The 20,023-nt window shown below is 49.0% G+C and overlaps 1 long non-coding RNA gene across 1 annotated transcript; it reads right to left on the bottom strand.

The window, feature by feature from the left end:
* Positions 1-5,005: 5,005 nt before the first annotated feature.
* LOC116962688 lies at positions 5,006-9,509 on the bottom strand. Its single transcript, XR_004407730.2, has 2 exons — positions 9,279-9,509; positions 5,006-5,609 (listed from the first exon to the last, which is right to left on the bottom strand). It is a non-coding gene; the product is annotated as an uncharacterized LOC116962688 (long non-coding RNA).
* Between the last annotated feature and the right edge of the window lie 10,514 nt (positions 9,510-20,023).

The raw sequence follows: 20,023 nt of genomic DNA on the forward strand, positions 1-20,023 counted from the left end.
AGCCCAGGATAGGCAGTGACCTCATGCACGTTGAAATAACAGGACGATATAATCAACAGGGCTCATGCTGGGACATACTTACTGTATGTCCTTGGCTGACACTCAAATATCTGAAAATAATGACTCAGGATGTGATTCCTGTTAGGAAGCCTATTTTGCTTTCACTAGCTGCCTCCCAGCTGAGCGGGCCCCTAGGAGAAGGTACATCCATCTCTCATGGGGTTCATCAGAAGCTGAGCTCTGCTAATGCTCCTGCCTTGAACTCCTTGCCAGATTAAGCTCTCCTCAAAAGCAGAAAATTAATTACCTGGATGGTTTATGGGCTTTTCACAGGAAAGAGGAACCTCTGGTGTTCTTACTTACAGTGTTGGGGATGGAAAGCACCAGCATTGAGACTTGCTTATTGGTATTACATACCAACAACAAGCTCACATGCTAAAATTTTCTAGGAAACTTTGTAATGACTGGTCAAGGATCTTTAAAGTTCAATCTGCAAACTATGCCATTTAAAAAATAGGCTGGTAATTTTAATGACACAGGGACCCTGGCCATTATCACATCCTTGGAAAAGCTATCCTACACCAGTTTAACAATCCCATCCGTGCGGGAGAAACTAGCCCCGGAGAAAGATGTTTTCTTACTTTCCTTTTCTGGGAAATATTCCTAATCCAGTTTCTGTACATTAGGCAACAGTGCTGCATGTGCTATGGTGGGTGCTGATGATTTGTCTGCTGGGTTTTGCTTTTTCCATGCTTTTCTGCCACTTTATTACAGCATTACTGGCTGTATATTGCATGCTTGAGCACAAAGCTGCACATTGTCCCCTGCTGGGAGCTGGACCCACACGAGAAGTTTCTCAACTTCCACCGTGTCCCTGCAGTGAGGAAATACCCAAGGAAGTACCTTTCATCTCCTCAGCATGCAATCTCCTCTGCTGCACCAGCACTTTGTGGCTCCCTCCTCTTCAGTTTCCTCTGTGCTGTTTGTTAGCAGGACTGTTCTAGTTTGGTTTTAGCGGCCAACACGACAACACACACAAGTACATTCTCCTGCCCCAAGCCTACATGGTTGCAAGTTGCTTCAGATCTTTCCAGGGAGGAAAACTGATCTGGAGGATGGGCCAGATTGCACCTCCCTGGTGCTGCCCTAAGGAAGGGGAGATGGTTGCATGGCAGAGATGGATGCAGGCAGGAGAAATCCGCAACTGGGGCTGGGATCTGGGAAGAGCAGGGCACAGAGACACAGCCAGTCCTCAGAGATGAAGGGAAGAGAAATGTTTCTTGGGGACCTCAGGGATGCTGCAAAAAATCAGTGCAAATGGGATAATTTGGTCTGCCAGCCAAGCAGGCAGAAAGAGTGTTGTGTGCAGGATGTCAGCCTCCCTGGCCCTCCACACATATCTTAAATTTTGTACTTTCACGTAATTTCTAAGGACAAGCTACTTAACTTCTTAACAGCAATCAGAAGAGGTTTGAACAGTTTCAGGTTCTAGTCTCTTGGTTTTTCAGCTGGCATCAGGTTTACAGTCACAGTCTGCTGGGAGCTGTCAGTGCACAGTAATAGCAACTGTATCATTCTGGGATGGCACATTATCTTTGTTTGCTAATTAACCAAGGTTACTCATCACACTGACTCTGGGTGCACTGCTGACACAACAGAAAACACATTCTCTTCACTCTCTTTCCATTCTCTCTGACAGACTTTTCTGGGAAAGTTTTGGATTTAAAAAAAAAAAAAAAAAAAAAAAAAAAGAATTTAAAAAATCAAAATTTTTGGAAAAAATCCCAATCAAACTTGGCAGCAGGAAACAATATTTCATAAAAATGGGATATTTTGAAAGGAGGCCCTTTATTTCCAAGGAAAACACCGCTTGTTCATAATTGTGTGGGATTACATCTGACCACATTAGATCAGAACAGCCCTGCCTGCTGATAGGAGCCAGCACAACCACCCAGCACGGTGCTCCACCTCTCCTCACCGCAGAGGGGGTCTGATGTACACTCACACAGGTGCTTTATTAATGAAAAATGTATTGAAAAATGAGAAATGATCCCTTCTCACTTCCAATTCCTCCCTCTCTCTGCCAGCAGCCAGCACCTTGCACACGCCTTGACATCTACAATATTGGAGGCATTGCAGTAGCTGCTTTCCTTGCCCAGTTTCAGTAGGAAATACGGACTTTCCCAATTTACCCAACGCTGTTTATTGATATCTTTGTGCTTTTGGAAAGCCTGGCACCCCTGACAGATGAGCTCAATGGCTTGCTCTTGGATGACTTGCTGGAGTGTGACCGCCACGGACAGCTTCATGTTTTGCAACCCTGCAGCCTAAGCTGCCAAGCAGGATTGTGCAACCCCTGTACGAGACGGCCGCTGTCTGGAGTCAGAGCAGCCTCCTGGCAAGGGGAGCAGACAGCACGCTCCTTCTGGGCAAGGGTGAATCACCCACCTTGCTTGGACCAGCCAAACTCAGGATGCCTTCGCCTCATACGGTCGCTCTGTTAAAGTGCTTTAGAGTTCAGAGTGAGGGGGTAATAGCTTTTAACCAGTTATTTCTCTAAATCACTGTTGTGTTCTTAAAGAGCAAGGTGCTACATGCAGAAACCCACCGAGTGGCCACTTTTTGTCACCTCAGAAACCATTTTAAAAATGCACCTTGACTGCAGACAACGTTGTTTTGCAGATGTGCAAAAATCTTCTCCTTGAAGAGCAGCGGCTACCCAGCTCCTCTCCCTGCAAACATTGCAGGACAATATATATGGGCTTTTCCTGGTCAGCAAGGTGATTTTTTTTCCCCACCTGTCTAGACAGGCCAGCAGTGCTTTGTAGAGTAGCCAAGTGGAAAGGGGTCCCCATACTTAGTGATGCTGTAGTTTTATAGGAAAATTAACAGCATTAGCACAACAGATCACATCTCTGCCTTTAGCTGTCATGCTGGTGGGAGTTAATCCAGTGCTGGCCACTGTGACTTGATTTGCCCCAAAGCGTAATGTTTCTAGTGTTTCTCACTGCAGCATATTTATACTGTGGGCACAATGGGTGGCAGTTTGCCTTATTTCATAGTCTTTGGCGAGAACCTGGCTCCCTGCTGGAGAAATATTCCTGGAGAGGGAAGGAAGAACTTTCAGAGCTGAAGGGCAAAATTGAAGCCAGGGTCAGGGAAGAGGTACAAATGACCCTGCACGATCCTAGCAGACACCCTAGGAAAAAGCAATGAATCTGGGACACATCCCCTCCTCCAGGCCCAGCATCTGACTGTATCATCTCCTCTCTTACCTCTTGGTGACAACATTGGAGAGCTTCTGTTCATCTAGGATCTGAATATCTGGGGTGCTGCAGGAGAGGCAATATCCCTTTGGCCTGATGTGACCCTTTGACGGTGCCAGGAAGCCCAGGCTGGGTGCAGGATGTGCAAGCTCCAGGCACTGCAGTAGAAAATAGTGTTACAAAACTCCCGGCACTGTGTTTTGGTGCTGTTCCAGCAGGACAGTTGGATAATGGGAAACTGTAGATATAAATCTGAGTTTTGGCTCTCCACAGCCTGGGATCTGCCCAGTTGGATCCAGGAGACGGGCTGGCCTTACAGCACCCACAGCCTGATAGGATCAGAGGCAGGGACTATCTTCTGCCTTTTGCTTCTCTGCCACACTTGCCTTCCCAAAAATAATCCCGGATTCTTGGAATATAAAGCCCTCCAAACTCTCTTGATCTTTTTAGTTTTGGGGCTGTTGGGTTTTTTTTTGTTTGTTTTGGTTTGGTTGTTTTTTTTTTTTTTTTTTTTTTTCCTTCTAAGTTCAATGTTTTCAGAGATTTCAGCTGTTTCTTTGGATCAGAAAGTGATGAAAGAAAGGAAGTAAACACCAGGCAGCGCTTCCAGCCACTCTGAAACATCAATCTGGGTGCACACTGTAACCCAGCCCCCCTCAAGCTCTGCTCTTGCAGCCTCAGTATCCCGCACACACACACTCCCCTGCAGCTCCCCTGCCTTGGCCTGACAGTCGTCCAGCTGGAGCTGAACACGAGCCTGTTCTCCAGCAGACCTTACACCTTGCACTGATCCACCAGGCAAAACCCAATGGGAGGTCTCAGCTCTAGGAGCAGATTCAGGCACCTGCATGTCCTGTCCATGAAATGTGGGGCTTGGCTCAGGTTGGGCAGCATGCTGTGCCAGGACACAGTAGGAAACACCAGAGGCAGGACAGTGCTGGACTTGTCTCTCATCTGGTCTCTGCAGTGCCCACCGAACCATTAGGAGGTTGACTGGAGGTGAAGACAGCCTTCTGTACTTGGCACAGGGACTGATGCTTTCTCTTTCGGTCAGGAAGGGCTGCGTTCCTTTGGAGCTCCTCTCCAGAACATAGGTTCTCACTTAGGGGTCAGAAGAGATCCTTGACCGCCCAAGCCAAGGGTCTGATATCCTCATTTTTGCTAATCTCCAACAAGGAAGCTCCTCAGGGAGCTGTATAAGCTGTACATGAGGCCCTTCCTAAGAGTTTCCTCTGGTGGCAGGAGCCTAGAAAACCAGTCTTCTGGTTACAGGCCAACTGCTCTAACGAGTAGACTCTCATGCATAAACTGAGCAGTGACACCACCCCCCAGTGATGGGTAAGACAGAGTTTCTGTGGCCTTTGGCCAAGCTGCCCTCAGGTGAGACACAGTGAGCTGCAGATGTTAAGGTGCCCAATACCCAAGCGGAGCAGATGGGGACACCCCAAGCACACATCAGCCTCCCCAGTCTTTTGTTGAGTTTAGCCCTCATGACCACCAGTCCACAAAAAGTTCCTGGAGGCAAAGAGCACTCCAGTGTGCTGGCAGTGCCTGGACAAGTGGGGTTTCTCAGGGGGGCAAACAACCAACACTTGAGAAGAGTGTCACTCCACATCCAAAAGACACAGTGAGGAGGTAGCTACATTTCTGAAAACCTACTATGTTTAGTTATTTTTGGCTAACTTAGGCCGAAGAGGTTAAATGAAGCTGCAGTCCAACAGTAAGTGCTGTACATCCCATAAAGATGAAACAGAAAGATGTTTTTAATCAGAAACTACAGAAGAAAGATGCTTCATAAGTAACCTAAGGCTAGCGAGCACATCCATCAAGGCTGGGAGCTAATAATTTGTCTGGAGTGGAAATCTCAGAATGACACTTGGGGCGGGTCCCAAATGAGTCATCTACCATGGGACATGACACTGTCATGAGCTGGGCATCCAAACTGGTGCACAATAAAGGTGGCCCAGTGCTGCTGGCATTGATAGGGTCAGATAAAGGGGGAACAGATGTGGGCAGAAAGTGGCAGGAACTGAAAGGTCTCATCAAGTCTCCACAGTGCACCAGGAAGACCAGGAATTTGGCTGAATCTTTCAGGCCAAATTCAGCTACTCAAGGGAAAGCACTGTTAAATTTGAATGGATTTGCATCCCAAGTCCTTGATCTGTTTGTAAGATACCTGACATCTTACAGGAGGGGGTTGGGGAACTGGGTTTTTCCTTTAGGGGCCATTATATGACCTTTTCCTGGTTCATGATATTCAGCGGGGATGGTCAGTAGAAAAGCCATGCTGCTGGAGATGATCCTTGGCCACAGCTGGAGTTAAACACCTCCTATGAAACATTCCTGGAAACAAACAGAACAAAAAAGATTTGGAAAAGGTGTAGGATGTTTACCTGGGTAAACCACAGCAGAGGGATCCCAGCTCCATGCAGAGCAGGCCAGGAGAACAGAGCCATTTGAAGCCAGTGCAAAACTCTCCTAATTTGTCCCTGTGCTACTAGGGACAAGTGCAGGACATTTCTGGGACTAGAAAGTGCAGGTTTTTAGGATACCTGCATGGAGCTTGGTGCTGGGTTAGGAGCATCAGGGAATAGAGCCAGACGAGGCACAAATGGCTGCTTTTTGCAGCAGTGGGGCAGGAGACTCCCTAAGGAACTGACGTTCTGCCTGCAAGAATGGGATGAAGGAAGAAGCAAATAAATCCCTTTTTCTCTGGCCAGATGGTTTCCGTTTGACAAATGATGACTGTGGGTCAGGCAGGTCTGGTTTTACAGCCCCCTTATGCCAGCTTGACATGCCCATAACTCTGCTCTGGCAGATTACTGAAAAGATTGCTCATTCTGCAAGGAAATCCAGAGGCTAATTACAGTGAGGCATGTAGTGGAAGAGCTCTCCAATGTTAGCTTTCCACGCACTGCCCAGGGGGTGCATCTCAGTGCCCTCTTTTACATGCACACAATTCCCTTTGCACAGCCCAGGCAGCTTTCAGCAGGAAGAACCATGAGGTTTGCCCAACATCCCTCAGCCCACCATACCTCATCCCACATCGCCTGGGACTTGCACATACTTGACAGTGAGACCATGGGGGATCTGGAAATTGCTAACAGACAGAGAAAACTGTTCAGGTGATGGGGACAAGTGGACTGTGGTGGGAGGTGAGCAAGAAGGAGCTGCTTGGACACTCGCTCAGTATTGAAGCATCTCTTAGTGGCACCACAGTCCTCTCTCGTGAACAACGGCCAAAACAGAGCTCCTCACTCAAAGGTGATCTCTGGAGCAAGGCATGAGGAACTGGTAAAGGATCAATGAAAGAAAAGCAACTGAGATATTGCAGATCCCAGCCTGTGAGAGAAATGTTAAATGATGGAGGTTCCCATAAACGATGGGCATCCAGACCTGGCACAGACAGGCTGCCCCAGCCCAGCCGCCTCCCTCCTTCTCGTTTGCTGTGACTCCCAGCCAGCTCTGCTGATCCCTCGGCCACAGCTGGTGCTCAACCCACCTGGAGATCAGGATGGCCCATGCAGGGGGGAGACATCATCCCAGATTGTTTCTTATGATCTGGGAGCTCCCCATGCCAGCAACAAGACCTCCTGAGCTCCAGATGAGAGGCACACAGAGAGACCCATGACAAAAGAGGGAGGAGAGTCCTATGAAATGCCCTGGAGCAGTTGCTCCACAGCAAACCCCCAGCTGAGGCAGGGCAGTCCCCCCGGGAATTGATGCTGAACATGATGTTCAGTATCTGCAGGTTGTTTCTGGTCCCTCTGTCCAAGAAGAAGCCATCAGGGATGGACTTCAGAGTCCTTCCCCTAACAGGCACTCAGCCAGACCCTCCGACTCCGAAGCAGATTGACGGCTGGAGAAAAAGAGCTTCTGTGGGAGCAGGGAGGAGACCAGCACCTTCTCACTGCTTTGCTGCAGTGAAGCTGGGGGAAGAGGGGCCAGCTCAGAGGCCGCAGCATCCCCAGTTGGCAGAGACAGACCCATTCTCCGCCACCACTCTGGAATGTGGCTCGAGGTGGAGCAGCAGGTGCTGGAAGGAGAGTTGCAACCAGTCTCGCCCTCCAAGAAAAATACCAGCCCCGCTCACTGAGGGGAAGGAGCAGGAGCAGCCTCTGCACAGCCAGATTTATGGGCCCCAGCAGGCTGGAAAAAATCCAGTGAACATTTCAGCAAATCCAGCCTCCGTCAGAAGTTACAGAGTGATAGGTGTAAGTCCCCGCCAGACCTGCAGCTGCTGCCCCTCTTGAGCCAGCCCCAGGCAGCCGGTGAAGTCACCCTCTCACGCTGGGTTGCAGGGACAGCGATGTGATCGGTACAGGCGGTGGCGGGTGCGCCACAGGCACGGCTCCAGCCGGGTTTCTGCAACAGGACAAGCACGGGCAGCAGCTAGGGGTGTGCAAGGTGCCCCCAGCACCTGGAACTGCACTGGGGGCCAGCATCACTACTGAATGGAAGGGGCATTTTTTAGAGGATGCATGGCCTCAGCCATGAGGAGCATGGGGCTCATTTACAGAAGAGGTGAAGATGGGTCTGGGTTGACCCCAGAATCCCCTTCCAGGTCCCAGCTGGGCCACCCTTTCTGGTGGGGTCTTCTAGGGGTCATTCCCTGTTTGCAACCATTCCCTGTCGCCCATCAGGCATGCCCACAAGGGCCATCTTGTGAACTCTGCAGCTTGCATAGACAGCTTGCCTCTTCAGGCAGGAGATTGCTGCCCCTTCCAAAACACTCACAAGGGCATACAGTCACCAAGCCTTGAACAGATCAACAGGAGGAGGAAAATAACAGGGTAGATTCCCTTTAAAGTCATTAACATCTCTATTGATGTTGCCTAGTGCTGGGTCTCAGCCCTCACCATCATGCTTGTCCTCATCTGCAGACAGCAGGCTTTTTGAGACAAGGCTGGTCTCCTTGAGATTTGAAAGCACCTGCCACACTAAGGGTGATAAAAACAACTTTCTGTGGCTGGAAGGAGCCACCATTTCTCATCCATCCTTTCACCAGCCCCATCCATCTCCCTCCAGACACATCCCTGCATCCCCAGAGAAACTCCCCCCCAGCATCTCCAGGGCTTTTTGCACAACAAAACCAGCCCTGTTCTTGAGACAATACTTCTCTCCTAGCATCTCACTGGCAAGCGATGGAAGTGAGACAAGGCTCTATTTTGTGCAGACCCAAAACTACTGTGCAACCTTCCCACCCATTATGCCACAGAGGTGTCCAGATTCCCCCAGGTCCTCAGCAGTCTCCCATGAGAGGATGGGCAAGGACCCTCCTGCCAAATCTTCACTGTCTGGGACAGATAACAGACCATCTCCGCAGAAGCCCAAGCACGTGTCTGGAGACATGGCTCAGTAACAAGGAATCCTCAGCACACCAAGCATGAGGAGGATAAATCAGCCCCGCCCTGTGCCCGTGCCTGCTGTGGGGACTATTTATCATCTGGTTGTGCAGCCCAGGGCAGTCGCCTGGTGCAGCAGGGCTCACCAGGAGAGGGGCCAAGCATGGTGCCAGGGCAAGGACAAGAATGCAGAAGAGGGAGCAGGCACAGGAGGTGAGGCAGCCCGTTTGCTCAGAGTTGCCATGCCATGGAAGGACTCACTTTCTCTTGCTCATCATCTCAGGATAACAGGTTTTTGCCTATTCTTCCCACAGCCTGATTCTCCCTCCCAAAGGACACAATTTAGGGGTCACTGATGGTCCTTTAGCTCCTCAGAGGACCCAGCATCTCCCTCCAGCTTCCCTGAAGCTGGGCAAGCCAAGATGCCGGGGCTGTGATACCTTTGGTGTAGAAAGCAAGGACAGAAGCACATGGACACTGGTTTTGGGACTGTGCCTCACTCTTATGAGTGTGAAGAAGAGGGAGGACTCCACGGCAGTTTTTCTGCATGCCCGTGCCTCTCACACAGAGCCAAATCCCCAGGTTGGTAGCCAGCCCCCACTCCCGTGCAGGACCCTTCCAGAGCCCGTGCTCGTTCGTACTGCATCCTGTCCCTCTACCCTCATACCTGGAGCCACGTAGAACCCAGCGTTCGTCTGGTGTCACCCCAGGGTCCTGTGGGAGCCGTGTAGAGATGGCTGAGCCTGGAGGTGCCGTGTCCATGCAGGAATTCTGGGGTCCCAAGCTGGCCCCCTCGGAGGTAAGGATGCCCCATGCTGCGGCTGCTCAGAGCTCCCAGCTGCAGTTTCATCTTCTCGCTGCAGTCACAGCAACTCTGTGACCTGGAGCCCAGGGTGAGACTCACCACACCAGTTCAGGGGCTTTTGCAGGTTTTATAGTGCCTTTTATCTTAGCTCCGAAGCAGACTGCATTCAGCCAGGCCAGCCCCTTTGGAAAGGTCTCCTGCTTCAGTTTCCAAGTGCATCCATCCATTTTAGCCAAGTTTCCTAATAAAACAGAGGTCATGGGATAGCACTCTGTGCCTCTGTGTATCTCTCAGCCCTCTGAAAGCTTGCCCAGCTTCATCTCCAAACATCTAGTGCAGTTTTCAGCGATATGATGTTCCTGGGAGATTTTTAGGAGGAGGGTGGAGGATCTAAGACTTCACAGATGTCTGTAGGCTGCATGGGGAAGTTCAGACCTTTATTAAGTAGCAGAGGATCCCCACAGAGGCTGTTCTTCCCGGCGCAGAAATCCAGGAAATCCATCTCTGGTATTTCTGCTCTTCTTAAATGGCTTGTTCTTCACACAGGTTCTTCAAACTACCCATGCAGATGAGCTTCTTGCAGTGGGAGCAGCAGATACTCAGGAGTCACTCAGAATGGAGATGCTTGTGAAGAACAGTTTCTGTAAAGCACAGCACAGACGTGTCCTTCCTTCTGCGCTAGATCTGCTCCTGAGCCTCATCAGACCCAGGAGTCAGCCCCAGCCACAGGTTTAGAAGCCATTCCCCGCTTGACTGTTCACCCTGGGTGTCTCTTTCCATCCGTCCCTCTGCAGCATCTCCCTCTCTGGCTCCACCTGTCTGTCCCTCTCCTGGGAATGAAGCACTGGATCGGGTGGTCTGAGCACTCATCTTTGCCCCATGGCCTGAAACTTTTCCTCTGCCCTCTGGAGAGCCCTCTGGAGCTCTCTCATGCAACTATCTCTGAGCATCCCCTCCCTCCTTGTGTCAACTAGGCATGACAGACAACAGTCACAGGCAGACCCTGGCGTTAACAGAGGTCACTGTGGTGGATTACCATCACCAGCTTTCAGGCGTTACCCTAACACCCAGGTAATTCAGCCTCAGGAGAGCCACCCACACAACAGGCTGCATGGACAAGGTGGAGATGTGTCGGTGGCAGGTAGGTGTAGAGACAAGAGGGTCAGTCCATCCCAAGAAGGAAGAAAATTTCTGGGTTAGGTGCTGCAGAGAAGACTAATATTTGCCTAGGAAGGAAGAATGCTGTCTAGAGGCATGTGTGCCATAGGCAATGGGCCTGGGGTTAAGCATGAACAAATACTACAATTGTCAAAAATAATCTCATTTTGTATATCTGAAAACTTTTTACAAACACAGGTTGATCATACGCAGTATTTTTTATCTAGGAAAAATATTTCAGAACAATTAAGCAATGGGGAAGAGTCATAAAGCTGATGGGAGATTGGGCCCATCTCAATGTCTTCCTGCAGACATCTCCACTGAGATCAGGAATCCCTGGGGGGTTCCCTAAGTGGAACATGAATACCCTCGTGCTGTCCATGCCCAAGGGTCAGTGTTTAGTGGGACATGAAGGTGAGGTGGTAATATGAGCAGTGTGGAGATTTGCACGTTGCAGGGGAGCTGTCAGGCCAAGGTTGCAGATTTCAAGATCTGAGCATCATTTAAATGAGTGAAGAAAGCAGATAAAACATTTTCATTAAAAAAAAAAAAAATCTAATTTAAAAGCTTGTTACCTTCTGTAAAAAACAGGTTTTGAAATCTTTGATTTCTCCCCCTGGGCAATCTGTAATCCCTCAGCTAAATCCTGAGCCCTTTAATTAAGACCTCAGTCATTTAAATTGTTAATGAAGATCCATTGGGGGACCATCATTCTCATTTCTGATTTCATCTTGTGCTCGTTAGAAGCTCCTGATTAAAATTCATCATCTCAAGATATTTATAACTCTCTAACTATCCCTAGACCTCATTAATCTATAGCTACCTGTTTGGAAAGAGATGGGGGCACCTAAAAGGTACCAGTGCAGATCTGGAGCTGAAGTAACACCGTGTTGACTGACAGATGACAGTGTTGGCCTCAGTGAGAAGAGCAGCCCTGCACAGTGTGTGAAGGGATACAAGGCTGCAAAGGGATGCCATGGGGGTAAGACATGAAGCCAGGACTGTTCCTAGTGGGACGAGAGAAAAGATTGCCAAGCAGCCACTGGTCAGATGTCCCAGAGAGGAGGGAGACACCCTCCCCCATCAGCATCCTGGAGAATATGCGGACTTGGAGATGTTGAGTCATAGGAAGAGACCACCCCACGACCCCCTTCTCTATTCCACTGGCACACGTGGGTCCTGCCAGTCTCAACAACCCTCCAGAGACATGGCCACTGTGCTCCCCAGGCTCTGGGTCATACAACCTGGCTGCCCAACACTGAACTGTGCTCCTGAACCTGAGTGAGTCTCAACCAGCCTCATGGACCTCACCCCTGGACCATGGGGTCCTTTTCCCAGCAAAACCCCCCAGGATAAGAGGGAGGAAACCCCAAATCTTCCAATCCATGCCTCAGTTTGCCTTACTCTGTGATTTGCCTCTTCCTCTCCCACCATGTCCTCATTTGCACCACTGAAAGCTAAGCAGACCTGCCTCTCCCACTTCTCCTCCTCCTTTGCTGCCACCCACATGCTGCCCTTACCTTTTCTTCTCCCTCATCCATGCCATTTCCCATGGCTCCCTCTTTACTATTCCTCACCATCCCTCCAGTCCTGAAGCTTGCTGTGACTGCTGATCTGCTGCACCAGTTGTTTCTCCCCGTGTTCAGCCTATGTCTGGGTCAGGGTCCCTGGGACTGGGGACCAAGCCCAGGGATCAGAACCATCACAAGAGGATTCTCTGGAGTCATTTGTCCCCTTGACCCAAAAGGAACCCTTTCCTCTGGGATACCCAGTGTTTTTGCATAGCCTCATATTCTCCTGCTTTGGATCAGCCTTTAAATAAAAATGCCCTATGAAAATAGGAAAAGAATTTTGTTTCAAGGCTGTCTAATGAAATGCTCCGGCACTTCTGAAATGAGACATTTTACCTTGGAAACATCTAGCAGGACTATGCTGACACTTTTCTATACATCCAAATGACTGAAACCTGAACTTACAGCTCCTTTTGATCCTACTGAAACCCCATTTTTTGTGAATTACTACATGTAAAAGATTCCAGCTGGCTGCTCCCACCACAGCCTGGGTTTCACTGCTCTGCAGCCCAGCTGAGTTTTGGGACAAGTCGTCCCGGGCCCCTTCCACCTTGCATGTCACCACCAACACTGCAACAGTGGTATGCAGTTCACAACCATGTTGATGATGTGTGAGGCAGAGGAGAGCCCTCCTTCCTCGCACAGTGGCTGATCCCAGATGGGTTTGTAGCAATCACCACATCACAAAGCAGGAAAAAATCCCTGGGTTGCTGTGGACAACAGAGAGGTGAATAAGAAGGATGATAAATGCACTTTGAATCTCTTTGCCTCTAGACAGACACATTTAAAAGTGACCTACAAGGGACCTTCCCCTTTTGGCCCCAAATAATAGAAGCTCTGAATGGGTTTTAACACTGGGTTTATTCCCCTTCTGCTTTTTTTGTTCCTATTAGAAATCCAAGTCCTTGTGCAGGGTCTTGAATGAGTGAGTGCAATGAGGATGCAACAGGAGAGAAGAGTGAACACAAGGCAATGAAAAATTGTTTTTAAACACTTTTCAAAGTGCTCAGCTTTTATCTGGCTAGAGTGGGAGAGGACTCTGTTTAATGCAGTTTGCTTTGTGCATGACAGATTTATTTAGCTCCAACAATTGTGTCACAGTTTGGAGAAAGGAAGCCTTTGTTGAAGTTACAGCTCTCCGTAGCAAGCAATCTCCGTGCCCTTGCTGGAGCAAGGCCACTTTGCATGGAAGAATGAACTGCTTATTGGAGGTGGGAGACCCCAGAGCCTGCTGCCCACTGGGAGGCATGATCTGGGATGGTTCATCTTACAGCAGCTTCCAGCCTCAACTCTGACCCTGGTAGCCAGGAGAGGATCACAACTGCATGAGTATGGCCTAAAGAGCAGGGCATCTCTTGAGCAATGGAAAGACTCAGGGTCTGGGACAGAAATCCCTGGCAGCTATCAAGTTCTCTTGAACTTCCCAAAGGGACATGCTTATCTTTGAAGTCGTCCAGGCAACATTTGAGTAAATGATGAACAATGAACCAATTATTTGGATATCAGAACAAAGGATGACCTCTCATCCACCTGAGTTGACCAGAGATAACCATACTACCTCAATAGGTCCTCAGTGTGGGAAATGTCTTGATAAGTTCCATGGGAGCAAAGCTGTCACTGGAGCCCGTCTGCCTGGAGCTGGGTCCCAGGAGTATTTGGAAACAGGGCTGTTGCCTTGAATCCAAGACTGCTGAGCAGAGCCCCTGCACCGACAGGACTAGTCTACCTTCCCCAGGTCCATGGAAAGGCATCAGTTTCCAAGGATCAGCTTGGTACATATACCAGGGACTCCCTCAGCCTTTTCCCTTTAGGCTTCTTTGCTCCACAGTAGGCAAGGACTGATGGTTCAGTGAAATATGGAAAAAGGTTTTCAAGGACAATACCCTCTAGTTCCTGTCTTCTGCTAGCACAAGACTACCTGTGTCACAGGGGAAGGATCAGTCTTCTTCTAATGGGCACAGTACCGTGACAAGTCTCACCCAGCCTTAGAAGAGGACAGAACTCTCACTGAGGTCAAAAAAATGGGCACCAACATCTTTCCACTTTTTGACACACAAAAAAAAATAAAAGCCAGCAAGACAAGATGATGCTCTCCTGAGGCTCTTCCCACAAAGGGCGAGATATGCTGTGGGCAAACCCCAGACACCCACTGTTGGCCATCCCATCGAGGTGACTGGGCTCCAGCGGCGCGTGTGTGCGGTGCAGGGTGGGTATGGCCCCCACGCAGTCCACGGGCCCCCACGCAGCCCAGGCGCCGTGGCAGGGACCCTGCGACACCCATGCAGCGTGGGAGCGGACACCGCAAGTCACTGCTTCCCTCTTGTGGGCAAATTTGGGGAAGGACAGGGGGAGCACCCAGAAGGCCTGGCAAGGCTGGCACCCACAAAAATACCCCTCTCTCCCCATTTGCCTCGCCAAAAGGTGAACCCCCACCAGGCATGCTGCACTCTCCAGCATCTGGGAAAGCAAATGTGTAGAGCCCCAAAAGGCTCATATCGCCACCTGGACCCTCGCGGTGGGCTCATACAGCCAAACGGTGCCCCTGCCGATGGGCTCACACAGTCAGGTCTTGCTCTCTGAGAGCACAGATACTGGGACTGAGGCAAATGAGGGGACCAAAGGACATGCCATGGTGCGGGGACCCCAGTGTCAGGCCATCTGTAACAGGCTGCCTGAGTCTTGGGTGGGAGATTGGGCTCCACCACAGGCAGAGCAAGATGGTCAGTGTTGGCCAGAGCACAGGTGAAGAAACCAGTCTGTCCACTGAAATAAGCAACCCACAGAGCATTTGGGAGAAGATGGCAGCAATGAGCAGAACAGAATCTCCACAGGACCTGCAGGCTACTGAGACCTGTGGTTCCCTGCATGGTTCCCAGGTTGCTCCAAGCCCTGGGAGCTTCCAAGCTTTTGGTAGGCCATCTGGCTCCCCACATGGGACTGGGAGGAAAAAGGGAATGGAGGACTAAAGGAGCTATTAAAATCCCCTTCATGGGCACAGTGGGTGGTAGGATACTCCCAGCTGCTCCCAGAGACACTGAGACAGCCCCAAGGGATGCTTTAGGAGGCCTGAAGATGAAAAGAAAAAGGCTGAAAAGAAATAGCTAGGGGAACTGAGCAAGAATATGCAAACTCAGCTAAGACCTGCAAGGAGATGATAAAGGCCAGGGAAAAACAGAGAAAAATAACACTGCCAAGAGGGCTACTGGGAATAAGAAGGAATTTTGCAAATTGCAGCAAAGGGAAAGCAAATACAGTGTGAGTCAGCCCATTAATAAATGAGAGGGGAACACAAATTAATGAGAATTCAGAAGCAGCTGAGGTACTGACCTGCTTTCAGATTTTCTATTGGGTTCCCAACACAACAGGGTTTTAGGAAGTGTTAACCCTTTCCTCTGTACGCTGCAGGACTGGCCATGACATTGGTTGATTCAGAAGGTCTGGGATTTCCAAAGAAGCCTGTGGCACTACAGTGGCCTCCTTCAAACTACTTCATGCACTTGTGCAAAGGTTTATCACAGCTGAATCTTGAATGTCCATGAACATCTATCTCATCTGCCATGGGTTACTCCCCACCTGGCACCCTTCTCCCACAAACCCCCATTCACTTGTGGCTGGGCTCACACACATGCCCCATACCTCTTCTTCATTCTCCCACTCTGCTTATTTTGTCTATCAATCCTATTTGCTTTGAAACACTTTTGAGAAGCTTTTTCCCAGCCAACTAGAATAGTGAGTTCACAGGGGGACCAGCTCCTCTTTCTACTCCATATACCAACCACCTGGGAAGTGTGGGTCTTAGCCAGTGTAAACCAGTATAGCACATTATGGTCATGAGAGGATTCTCTGATACACCAGCACCCTCTGGCCAAACACATTTGGCCAAGGCATTTGTTGTTGGTAACACAGACCAGTGGGATCCCTGCTCCATTTATCACTGTCTCTTTGGGAGGTCCCAGCACAATCCCTCTGCTGAGTGGTGACAATTTGTTTTATGGATCAGCTCCTATTTGATGATGCATTCATTGATCTTTTGCACCATCAACCTGTGAATTCCTCATTCCCAAACCAATCTGAATCACTCCAGTATCCACAAACACCTGCTTTAGTCTGAACCTTCCCCTTCTGCTCTCAGCAGCATTACTCTCAGGGCAAGGTCCTATTCAGCAAAAGCAGCCTCTGAGTGGTGCTGATTTTTGCCCTTCACTTCACAACAGCCCAAAGACCCTTCACAGAAATCACCCTGCCAGGAGACACTTAATGACTTCCATGCCCTGATTTTGCAAGGAGGAGCCTGTTTCCAGACTTACTAGAGGCAGCAGAATGAGGAAAGCCTATAGTTAAAGTTGTTATGGCCTCTGACAAATTTTCACTGTCCTGGCTGCAGTTTCCCACACAGGATGCCTACTTACACTGAATAGCTTAAGAGCATTTCAGTTAAAAACCAGCACTGCTGTCAGTCAGGGAATGAAAACCTGGCGTTGAAAACCATTTGAGGGCACTGCAAATGATGCAAGAGTCAGAGGGACTGCCAGGGAGATGTGCCTGGACCTCCATGCTTTTTTTTTTCTTCCTTGTCTGAGTCCTTAAATAAATGTCCATTTGTCTCCCAAAGTACCCGGCCCTTGCACTTTCAAACTCATTTTATAGCTCCCTCTCCGATCCTCTCCAAACTGGGATATGGGCAGGCAGACAGTTGCACACTGAGTCCCACCTTCTCTGAGGGTGCCCCTTGACAGGTCCTACAAGCTCTCGACGTGCTGTTGGGATTACCTGCCACTGGCTGAAGCCCTTCTCCAGAGACTGAGCTCCAAGTAATGACCAAACGTGAAGGAACATGATCCAGGCCTGGATCTAAAGGAGCAGAGTGGTATAGGATGGGGACACCAGATTCAGTCCTCCTCCACTCTGTGCTCAGCCTTTCCAGCCCAAAGCATGCAGAAGGGTATTATACTAACTTCTCCCCAAGGTCTGTCTGTCCTACTTCAGCTTCCCATCACCTCAGCATGGAAGATCTTCTTGTGCTGTGGACACGACAACTCCCAGAACTACTGGTCTCCTTGCTGAGCCCTTCACCTCCTTTTCTTCCTCATTGAGTTTCCACCCAGGCTTTATGCAAATGTGTCTGTGGTGGTGCTGGCAGGAAAATGGATGAAAATATCTGGTCTGGGAGTGCTAAGAGGCCTCCTTGGGGCCCAGTTGGCTGAATTTAGGGGTCTTGCTGCAGAGTCTGGCTTTTTAGCTCAAGTAATTCAAGAGTTTATCTCAGAAGATGCGCACAGTGAATGTGAGCACCTCCCTGCCTCTGTGTGCATATATTTGTGTGTGTGTGTGTGTATACATCTGTATCTGCCTGTCTGTGGAATGTATTCCTTAAGAGAAGTTTCAACCTCTCACCTCTAAGCACAGTCCTGCAGCAGAGCACATTTTTTGGAGAGGCTGTGCAATCTCTGTCCTTGAAGGTTTTCGAGACCAGATTGGATAAAGCTCTGACTAAACTGACCTAATCTCATCGGTGATACTGCTTTGAGCAAGGCATTGAACCAGAGACCTCCTGAGGTCCTTTCCAGCCTGAACTATCCTGTGATCCTGTGGTCCTGTGCATACAGGAATTGCATATAGCATACAGGATTGCATATAGAAATCAGCCTAAAAACCAAAATAGTTTCTTTCTACAAATTTTGCCTTGCTTTTACCCTTAGAGCATGACAGCACCAGCAACAGTGGCGCTTCTGTGTACTCACCATGTATTTGTGCAAGGTCAGGGGTCTGCGTGCAGCCATGTAGCCAACTTGCCATGAGTGTCAAATGGAGCTTGTCTGGGCTGTGCACTTGTAGCCTGTATTTTTAACCTGACCTCCTCTTGACCTTAATGTCTGAAGCTACAACTGGAGCCTTAGAGCCAAAAACCTCCCAGAAGCAGTGGTGGGGTTCCAGTAAGACACTCCAAGTTGTTTCCAAACAGCTATTATAACACGCAGTGTCAGTTCAGAGCCAGTGAGTGTCCCTGCCCTGGTGTTCAGGCCAAGACACAGAGCATGAGGTGCAGGACATGAATGCAGAGCCTCAGAGAAGTGGAGGACCTGCTTGGTCCCATTTGGTTCCTTTCAGGTTTTCATTGCACCAGGGAACTTGTACATCCAGCCCTTCTCCTTGTGCATTTCACAATTTACCCAAATTAAAATTTCTCTGCCCTCCGCAAGGACACACTTGGCCCTCACTCCTGTAAAGCCCTTTTAGGAAAGTGCCCCAGAGGTGGCTTTTTTAAGGAACAAGACCCAGAAACAGAGTTAAGCTACAGAGCAGATGATGCTTTTTCTTCGCTCACATCACCTCCCACCCCAACCATAGCCAAGCTAGGCACAGATCACAGTTAGACTTCAAAATAGTGTAGAATTGGCATAAGCCGCTTGCAATCTTGTTTAAATATTACATTTGTTAATTTGGTTTATAGGCCTTCTGCTTTCAGGGTGCTTAAGCTGCTTTCAAAACAGTCTGTCAACTTTTTTCCTCTGTAACTGGGAGGATTAGAAAAGGATTTTTATTTGAAATGAAAGCCGAGAGTCATAGGTATTCACAAGACTCCAGCATCTCAGGTTATTAGGGAAACAACTACTGACTGAAATCATGTGCATTGGCAGCACCTCAGCACGCACCAACGCCCACGTGTGCTCATGCTCAGGGGTTTGTGTGAGTTCCCAGCTGTATTCTGGCACCTACAGGATTGCCAATCACAGATGTGAAACAATTCAACCATCTTTAAAACATCAGGCTCCAGAAATCATGAGACTGGCTTAAAAATCATAATTCTTTAATAGATGCTTTTTATTTGTCTCCAGCAGCCAGATCTTTAAGGAAAATGCTAATTTTAGAGAGACTTGCAATACTATCACCCAGGTTGGCAGTATTACACCTGATAGAGCTAGGAGTGCAACCACGGCTTCATTCCTGGGTTTTAACACTTCTCAGAGCTTCCAGAAAATGTCACTTTTTAGATTAAAACTTTCCAGTTTTGCCATATTTCCATCTGCTGTTGTTGATGTTTCTCCTTAATGTTAACGCAAAATAGATCTGGGTAAAATTAATTTTCTCTCATTCTTCTCATTTGCTCTCATTTTCTCCCACTAAGCAGTGTGGTGCAGTCCAACCCAGTTTCACACCCACCCAACCACCTATGGTGGATAGGAGCCCTCAGCCCAAGGATATCTCAGTGTGGCCAAAGAGATGCTCAGCACAATCAGGACATAACTTGCTCTTCCATTCTCTGAAATCACACTGGAACGATCAAGTAACATGGGGAATAAATGTAAAACTGCAGCTGAACACCCAGCCCTGCACAAAAATACCCAGGAGGCAGGATATAACTGAGACCTGGCTCTGCCTCCTCCATTCCTGCACTGTCACAGGTGGGTCTCACAGCAAGGTCTGGTGTTAAGGCAGTGTTTCCTATTATAAAACACTGTTTTCAGTTACTTAGATTTCACCAGACTTTAACCACTGGGCTATTTTCCATCTCAGCCAGCTACAGAGCTGCCTGCCTTTATAGTCACTGGAGAGAAATAGGGGCTTCTAGGGAAAAAATCACATCATCCTGAAGCAAGCACTGCAGGTAGGACCAAGTTTCTTGGCATTAACTGACATTGTAGAAGGTGCCTACACAACTGTCTCTCCCATAGATATCTGGTGTCTACAGATGATTCAACTAAAACCACCCTCAGGTACTGTTTTTATCTGGATTGTCTGCAGGGGAATCCTAAACCAGAAGGGTTGGGCCAAGGAGAAATAGTGTTTGGTCTTTGCTTAAAGAATTTGCCTGTGTGTATGTGAGTGCTTGTGTCTCAGTGTTGTCACAACTTTTGTCAGTCATAAAGATTTCAGTTA

The sequence above is a fragment of the Tyto alba genome, unplaced genomic scaffold, assembly GCF_018691265.1.
Source record: "Tyto alba isolate M040663 unplaced genomic scaffold, T.alba_DEE_v4.0 Super-Scaffold_20000042, whole genome shotgun sequence".
Classification (NCBI taxonomy): Eukaryota; Metazoa; Chordata; class Aves; order Strigiformes; family Tytonidae; genus Tyto; species Tyto alba.